Here is a 10750-nt window from a genome sequence, read left to right as displayed (position 1 = left end):
TTTTCACAATTTTGAGACCTTACTATACCATGACATTTTTTGACACCATACTATACTATGACATTTTTGGACGGTTTTTGAGACATCATACTATACTATGACATTTTTTGACACCTTACTATAATGACATTTTTTCACATTTTCTGAGGCCTTACTATACTATGACATTTTTTGACCGTTTTTGAGACATCATACTATACTATGACATTTTTTGACGCCATACTATACTATGACATTTTTTCACAATTTTGAGACCTTACTATACTATGACATTTTTTGACGCCATATTATACTATGACATTTTTTCACAATTTTAAGGCCTTACTATACTATGACATTTTTGGACGGTTTTTGAGACATCATACTATACTATGACATTTTTTGACACCTTACTATAATGACATTTTTTCACATTTTCTGAGGCCTTACTATACTATGACATTTTTTGAGGCCTTACTATACTATGACATTTTTTGACCGTTTTTGACACCATACTATACTATGACATTTTTGGACGGTTTTTGAGACATCATACTATACTATGACATTTTTTGACACCTTACTATAATGACATTTTGTCACATTTTCTGAGGCCTTACTATACTATGACATTTTTGGACGGTTTTTGAGACATCATACTATACTATGACATTTTTTCACATTTTTTGACACCTTACTATAATGACATTTTTTCACATTTTCTGAGGCCTTACTATACTATGACATTTTTTGATGATTTTTGAGGCCTTACTATACTATGACATTTTCTGACCGTTTTTGACGCCATGCTATACTATGACATTTTTTGACACCATATTATGCTATGACATTTTTTCACTGTTTTTGAGGCCTTACTATACTATGACATTGTTTGACGCCATATTATACTATGACATTTTTAGACGGTTTTTGAGACATCATACTATACTATGACATTTTTTGACGCCATACTATACTATGACATTTTTTCACAATTTTGAGACCTTACTATACTATGACATTTTTTGACGCCATATTATACTATGACATTTTTTCACAATTTTAAGGCCTTACTATACTATGACATTTTTGGACGGTTTTTGAGACATCATACTATACTATGACATTTTTTGACACCTTACTATAATGACATTTTTTCACATTTTCTGAGGCCTTACTATACTATGACATTTTTTGAGGCCTTACTATACTATGACATTTTTTGACCGTTTTTGACGCCATACTATACTATGACATTTTTTCACAATTTTGAGACCTTACTATACCATGACATTTTTTGACACCATACTATACTATGACATTTTTGGACGGTTTTTGAGACATCATACTATACTATGACATTTTTTGACACCTTACTATAATGACATTTTGTCACATTTTCTGAGGCCTTACTATACTATGACATTTTTGGACCGTTTTTGAGACATCATACTATACTATGACATTTTTTCACATTTTTTGACACCTTACTATAATGACATTTTTTCACATTTTCTGAGGCCTTACTATACTATGACATTTTTGACGCCTTACTATGACATTTTTGGACGGTTTTTGAGGCCTTACTGTACTCTGACATTTTTTGATGGTTTTTTGATGCCATACTATACTATGACATTTTTTGAGGCCCTACTATACTATGACATTTTCTGACCGTTTTTGACGCCATGCTATACTATGACATTTTTTCACATTTTCTGAGGCCTTACTATACTATGACATTTTTGGACCGTTTTTGAGACATCATACTATACTATGACATTTTTTGACACCATACTATACTATGACATTTTTTGAGGCCTTACTATACTATGACATTTTTTGACGCCTTACTATGACATTTTTGGACGGTTTTTGAGGCCTTACTGTACTCTGACATTTTTTGATGGTTTTTGATGCCATACTATACTATGACATTTTTTGAGGCCCTACTATACTATGACATTTTCTGACCGTTTTTTACCGCCATGCTATACTATGACATTTTTTCACATTTTCTGAGGCCTCACTATACTATGACATTTTTCTCACCGTTTCTGAGGCCTTACAATACTATGACATTTTTTCACAATTTTGAGGCCTTACTATACTATGACATTTTTTGACCGTTTTTGACGCCATGCTATACTATGACATTTTTTGAGGCCTTACTATACTATGACATTTTTTCAAATTTTTTGACGCCATACTATACAGACATTTTTTCACAATTTTGAGACCTTACTATACTATGACATTTTTTGACGCCATATTATACTATGACCTTTTTTGATGGTTTTTGACGCCATGCTATACTATGACATTTTTTGACGTTTTTGAGGCCTTACTATACTCATGCCTATACTATGACATTTTTTCACATTTTTTGACACCTTACTATAATGACATTTTTTGATGATTTTTGAGGCCTTACTATACTCTTGACATTTTTTAACCATTTTTGACGCCATGCTATAGTATGACATTTTTTGAAGGTTTTTGACACCATGCTATACTATGACATTTTTTCACATTTTCTGAGGCCTCACTATACTATGACATTTTTCTCACCGTTTCTGAGGCCTTACAATACTATGACATTTTTTCACAATTTTGAGGCCTTACTATACTCTTGACATTTTTTAACCATTTTTGACGCCATGCTATAGTATGACATTTTTTGAAGGTTTTTTACCGCCATGCTATACTATGACATTTTTTCACATTTTTCTGAGGCCTCACTATACTATGACATTTTTCTCACCGTTTCTGAGGCCATACTATACTATGACATTTTTTTTTTTACATTTTTTGAGGCCTCTCTATACTATGACATTTTCTGACCGTTTTTGACGCCATGCTATACTATGACATTTTTTGACACCATATTATACTACGACATTTTTTGATGGTTTTTGACGCCATGCTATACTATGACATTTTTTGACGTTTTTGAGGCCTTACTATACTCTGACATTTTTTGATGGTTTTTGACACCATACTATGACATTTTTTGAGGCCTTAGTATGACATTTTTTGATGGTTTTTGATGCCATACTATACTATGACATTTTTTGAGGCCCTACTATACTATGACATTTTCTGACCGTTTTTGACGCCATGCTATACTATGACATTTTTTCACATTTTCTGAGGCCTTACTATACTATGATATTTTTTGGTGGTTTTTGACACCATACTATACTATGACATTTTTTGACACCATACTATACTATGACATTTTTTCACATTTTCTGAGGCCTCACTATACTATGACATTTTTCTCACCGTTTCTGAGGCCTTACAATACTATGACATTTTTTCACAATTTTGACGCCATGCTATACTATGACATTTTTTGAGGCCTTACTATACTATGACATTTTTTCAAATTTTTTGACGCCATACTATACAGACATTTTTTCACAATTTTGAGACCTTACTATACTATGACATTTTTTGACGCCATATTATACTATGACCTTTTTTGATGGTTTTTGACGCCATGCTATACTATGACATTTTTTGACGTTTTTGAGGCCTTACTATACTCATGCCTATACTATGACATTTTTTCACATTTTTTGACACCTTACTATAATGACATTTTTTGATGATTTTTGAGGCCTTACTATACTATGACATTTTTTGACACCATACTATACTATGACATTTTTGAACCGTTTTTGAGGCCTTACTATACTCTTGACATTTTTTAACCATTTTTGACACCATGCTATAGTATGACATTTTTTGAAGGTTTTTGACGCCATACTATACTATGACATTTTTTTTTTACATTTTTTGAGGCCTCTCTATACTATGACATTTTCTGACCGTTTTTGACGCCATGCTATACTATGACATTTTTTGACACCATATTATACTACGACATTTTTTGATGGTTTTTGACACCATACTATGACATTTTTTGAGGCCTTAGTATGACATTTTTTGATGGTTTTTGATGCCATACTATACTATGGCATTTTTCTCACCGTTTCTGAGGCCTTACAATACTATGACATTTTTTCACAATTTTGAGGCCTTACTATACTATGACATTTTTTGGTGGTTTTTGACACCATACTATACTATGACATTTTTTGACACCATACTATACTATGACATTTTCTGAGGCCTTACTATACTATGACATTTTTTGACACCATACTATACTATGACATTTTCTGAGGCCTTACTATACTATGACATTTTTCTCACCGTTTCTGAGGCCTTACTGTACTATGACATTTTTTGACGCCATACTATACTATGACATTTTTTGAAGGTTTTTGACGCCATACTATACTATGACATTTTTTCACTGTTTTTGAGGCCTTACTATACTATGACATTTTTTCACAGTTTTGAGACCTTGCTATACTATGACATTTTTTGACACCATATTATACTATGACATTTTTAGACGGTTTTTGAGACATCATACTATACTATGACATTTTTTGACGCCATATTATACTATGACATTTTTGGACGGTTTTTGAGGCCTTACTGTACTCTGACATTTTTTGATGGTTTTTGACGCCATGCTATACTATGACATTTTTTGAGGTCTTACTATACCATGACATTTTTTGATGTCTTACTATACTTTTTGACGCCATACTATGACGTTTTTTCACCGTTTTTGAGGCTTTACTATACTATGACATTTTTTGATGGTTTTTGAGGCCTTACTATACTATGATATTTTCTCACCTTTTTTGACGCCATACAATGACATTTTTTCACTGTTTTTGATGCTCAACTATGCTGTGGCATTTTTTGACGCCTTAATATACTATGACATTTTCTGATGCCTTATTATACTATGACATTTTTTGAACATTTTTGATGCCTTACTAAACAGTGCTCTGTGTTGATGTAAAGCTGTTTGTGAATTACCTGGAGGCTTCTGTCTTGGTCTGAAAAAACGTCTTCATTGTACGAAGACTCTCAGTGATCGTGGACTACGTCTCTGAGATCGCGGACAATGTCTCTGAGATTATGGACAATGTCTCTGTGATCATGGACTGTCTTTGTGATCGTGGACGATGTCTCTGAGATCATAGACGCTGTCTCTGTGACCTTCGACAATGTCCCTGATCGCGGGCAATGCCGTCAAATCGGTGACCCCCGTCTCCGCCGATTCTATCGCAAGGTCTCTACGAAGCATGGACAATGTCTCTGATCATGGACAACGTCTCTCTCATCTTTGACAAGGTCTCTGCGATCGTGGACAATGTCTCTGATCATGGACGATGTCTCCCTCATCCTCAACAAGGTCTCTCCGATCATGGACCATGTCACTGCGATCGTGGATGATGTCATGGACAATGTCATGGATGAAGTGGTGACACCTGGAAGGAATCACAAAGAAATATACAAAGGAAAATGATCAATTCTCTACTACCTATTCCTCATCAACAGTTTAACCATGAAAACACAGATAAATATTCAACATTATGCCTTACTATACTATGACATTTTTTCACAATTTTAAGGCCTTACTATACTATGACATTTTTGGATGGTTTTTGAGACATCATACTATACTATGACATTTTTTGACACCTTATTATAATGACATTTTTTCACATTTTCTGAGGCCTTACTATACTATGACATTTTCTGAGGCCTTACTATACTATGACATTTTTTCACAATTTTGAGACCTTACTATACCATGACATTTTTTGACACCATACAATACTATGACATTTTTGGACGGTTTTTGAGACATCATACTATACTATGACATTTTTTGACACCTTACTATAGTGACATTTTGTCACATTTTCTGAGGCCTTACTATACTATGACATTTTTGGACCGTTTTTGAGACATCATATTATACTATGACATTTTTGGACGGTTTTTGAGGCCTTACTGTACTCTGACATTTTTTGATGGTTTTTGATGCCATACTATACTATGACATTTTTTCACATTTTCTGAGGCCTTACTATACTATGATATTTTTTGGTGGTTTTTGACACCATACTATACTATGACATTTTTTGACACCATACTATACTATGACAGTTTTTGAGGCCTTACTATACTATGACATTTTCTGACCGTTTTTTACCGCCATGCTATACTATGACATTTTTTCACATTTTCTGAGGCCTTACTATACTATGACATTTTTCTCACCGTTTCTCAGGCCTTACTATACTATGACATTTTTTCACAATTTTGAGGCCTTACTATACTATGACATTTTTTGACCGTTTTTGACGCCATGCTATACTATGACATTTTTTGAGGCCTTACTATACTATGACATTTTTTCAAATTTTTTGACGCCATACTATACTGACATTTTTTCACAATTTTGAGACCTTACTATACTATGACATTTTTTGACGCCATATTATACTATGACATTTTTTGATGATTTTTGAGGCCTTACTATACTATGACATTTTTTGACACCATACTATACTATGACATTTTTGAACCGTTTTTGAGGCCTTACTATACTCTTGACATTTTTTAACCATTTTTGACGCCATGCTATAGTATGACATTTTTTCACAATTTTGAGACCTTACTATACCATGACATTTTTTGACACCATACTATACTATGACATTTTTGGACGGTTTTTGAGACATCATACTATACTATGACATTTTTTGACACCTTACTATAATGACATTTTGTCACATTTTCTGAGGCCTTACTATACTATGACATTTTTGGACCGTTTTTGAGACATCATACTATACTATGACATTTTTTCACATTTTTTGACACCTTACTATAATGACATTTTTTCACATTTTCTGAGGCCTTACTATACTATGACATTTTTTGATGATTTTTGAGGCCTTACTATACTATGACATTTTCTGACCGTTTTTGACGCCATGCTATACTATGACATTTTTTGACACCATATTATGCTATGACATTTTTTGAATGTTTTTGACGCCATACTATACTATGACATTTTTTCACAGTTTTTGAGGCCTTACTATACTATGACATTTTTTGACGCCATATTATACTATGACATTTTTAGACGGTTTTTGAGACATCATACTATACTATGACATTTTTTGACACCTTACTATGACATTTTTGGACGGTTTTTGAGGCCTTACTGTACTCTGACATTTTTTGATGGTTTTTGATGCCATACTATACTATGACATTTTTTGAGGCCTTAGTATGACATTTTTTGATGGTTTTTGATGCCATACTATACTATGACATTTTTTGAGGCCCTACTATACTATGACATTTTCTGACCGTTTTTGACGCCATGCTATACTATGACATTTTTTCACATTTTCTGAGGCCTTACTATACTATGACATTTTTTGGTGGTTTTTGACACCATACTATACTATGACATTTTTTGACACCATACTATACTATGACATTTTCTGAGGCCTTACTATACTATGACATTTTTTGACACCATACTATACTATGACATTTTCTGAGGCCTTACTATACTATGACATTTTTCTCACCGTTTCTGAGGCCTTACTGTACTATGACATTTTTTGACCATTTTTGATGCCTTACTATACTATGTAATTTTTTCACACCTTACTATACTATGACACATTTTGATGGTTTTTGATGTCTTACTATGCTTTACTAACAAATTTTTTGACACCTTGCTATATCATGACACTTTTTGACCATTTTTAACGCCATACTGACATTTCTTGACAGTTTTTGACGCCTTAGCATGACATTGTTCAACCATTTTTGACGCCTTAATATACTATGACATTTTCTGATGGCTTATTATACTATGACATTTTTTGAACATTTTTGATGCCCAACCATACTGTGGAATTTTTTGACATTTTTTTTTGCTATGACATTTTTGATGACTTACTATACTATGACAGTTTTTGACGCCTCACTGTACTACGACATTTTCTGAGTTTTTGACGCCTCACTGTACTATGACATTTTCTGATGCCTTATTATTGTACAACATTTTTTGAACATTTTTGATGCCTTACTAAACAGTGCTCTGTGTTGATGTAAAGCTGTTTGTGAATTACCTGGAGGCCTCTGTCCTGGTCTGAAAAAACTTCTTCGTTGTACAAAGACTCTCAGTGATCGTGGACTACATCTCTGAGATCGCGGACAATGTCTCTGAGATTATGGACAATGTCTCTGTGATCATGGACTATGTCTTTGTGATCGTGGACGATGTCTCTGAGATCATAGACGCTGTCTCTGTGACCTTCGACAATGTCCCTGATCGCGGGCAATGCCGTCAAATCGGTGACCCCCGTCTCCGCCGATTCTATCGCAAGGTCTCTACGAAGCATGGACAATGTCTCTGATCATGGACAACGTCTCTCTCATCTTTGACAAGGTCTCTGCGATCATGGACAATGTCTCTGATCATGGACGATGTCTCCCTCATCCTCAACAATGTCTCTCCGATCATGGACCATGTCTCTGCGATCGTGGACGATGTCATGGACAATGTCATGGACAAAGTGGTGACACCTGGAGGGAATCAAAGAGAAACATCGAAAGGAAAATGATCAATACTCTACTACCTATTCCTCATCAACAGTTTAAACATGAAAACACAGATAAATATTTAACATTACAGCTGAACCAGAACTTTTAACATTTTCTGTTTATTTTTGACACCTTACTATACTAGGACATTTTTGACCGTTTTTGATACCTTACTAAACTATGACATTTTTGGACGTTTTTTGAGGCCTTACTATACTATGACATTTTTTGATGGTTTTTGAGGTCTTACTATACCTTGACATGTTTTCACCGTTTTTGATGCCTTATTAAACCATGACATTTTTTCACTGTTTTTGATGCCCAACTATACTGTGGCATTTTTTCACATTTTTTGCCATATTTTTGATGCCTTATTATACTATGACAGTTTTTGAACATTTTTGATGCCTTACTAAACAGTGCTTTGTGTTGGACAGTTAATGTAAGGCTGTTTGTGAACTACCTGGAGGCCTCTGTCTTGGTCTGAAAAAACTTCTTCATTGTACGAAGACTCTCTGAGATTATGGACAATGTCTCTGTGATCGTGGACAATGTCTCTGAGATTATGGACAATGTCTCTGTGATCATGGACTGTCTTTATGATCGTGGACAATGTCTCTGAGATCATAGACGCTGTCTCTGTGACCTTCGACAATGTCCCTGATCGCGGGCAATGCCGTCAAATCTTTAAGATAAAGAGTACGGTCTAGACCTGCTCTATATGTACAGCGTCTCGAGATAACTTCTGTTGTGAATTGGCGCTATATAAATAAAATTTGACTTGACTTGACTTGACTTGACCCCCGTCTCCGCCATATTATACTATGACATTTTTTCACAATTTTGAGGCCTTACTATACTATGACATTTTTTGACGGCATATTATACTATGACATTTTTGGACGGTTTTTGAGGCCCTACTGTACTCTGACATTTTTTGACCGTTTTTGACGCCATGCTGTACTATGACATTTTTTCACATTTTTTGACACCTTACTATAATGACATTTTTTCACATTTTCTCAGGCCTTACTATACTATGACATTTTTTGATGGTTTTTGAGGCCATGCTATACTATGACATTTTTTGATGTCTTACTATACTGACATTTTTTGAACATTTTTGATGCCTTACTAAACAGTGCTCTGTGTTGATGTAAAGCTGTTTGTGAATTACCTGGAGGCCTCTGTCCTGGTCTGAAAAAACTTCTTCATTGTACGAAGACTCTCTGAGATTATGGACAATGTCTCTGTGATCGTGGACAATGTCTCTGAGATTATGGACAATGTCTCTGTGATCATGGACTGTCTTTATGATCGTGGACAATGTCTCTGAGATCATAGACGCTGTCTCTGTGACCTTCGACAATGTCCCTGATCGCGGGCAATGCCGTCAAATCTTTAAGATAAAGAGTACGGTCTAGACCTGCTCTATATGTACAGCGTCTCGAGATAACTTCTGTTGTGAATTGGCGCTATATAAATAAAATTTGACTTGACTTGACTTGACTTGACCCCCGTCTCCGCCATATTATACTATGACATTTTTTCACAATTTTGAGGCCTTACTATACTATGACATTTTTTGACGGCATATTATACTATGACATTTTTGGACGGTTTTTGAGGCCCTACTGTACTCTGACATTTTTTGACCGTTTTTGACGCCATGCTGTACTATGACATTTTTTCACATTTTTTGACACCTTACTATAATGACATTTTTTCACATTTTCTCAGGCCTTACTATACTATGACATTTTTTGATGTCTTACTATACTGACATTTTTTGATGGTTTTTGACGCCATGCTATACTATGACATTTTTTGAGGCCTTACTATACTATGACATTTTTTGATGTCTTACTATACTTTGACATTTTTTGGTGGTTTTTGAAGCCATACTATGACGTTTTTTCACCGTTTTTGAGGCTTTACTATACTATGACATTTTTTGATGGTTTTTGAGGCCTTACTATACTATGATATTTTCTCACCTTTTTTGACGCCATACTATGACATTTTTTCACTGTTTTTGATGCTCAACTATACTGTGGCATTTTTTGACGCCTTAATATACTATGACATTTTCTGATGCCTTATTATACTACAACATTTTTTGAACATTTTTCATGCCTTACTAAACAGTGCTCTGTGTTGATGTAAAGCTGTTTGTGAATTACCTGGAGGCCTCTGTCCTGGTCTGAAAAAACTTCTTCATTGTACGAAGACTCTCAGTGATCGTGGACTACGT

Source organism: Lates calcarifer, linkage group LG5 (assembly GCF_001640805.2).
Source record: "Lates calcarifer isolate ASB-BC8 linkage group LG5, TLL_Latcal_v3, whole genome shotgun sequence".
In the NCBI taxonomy this organism is placed as follows: Eukaryota; Metazoa; Chordata; class Actinopteri; family Centropomidae; genus Lates; species Lates calcarifer.
This window is presented reverse-complemented; position numbering follows the sequence as displayed.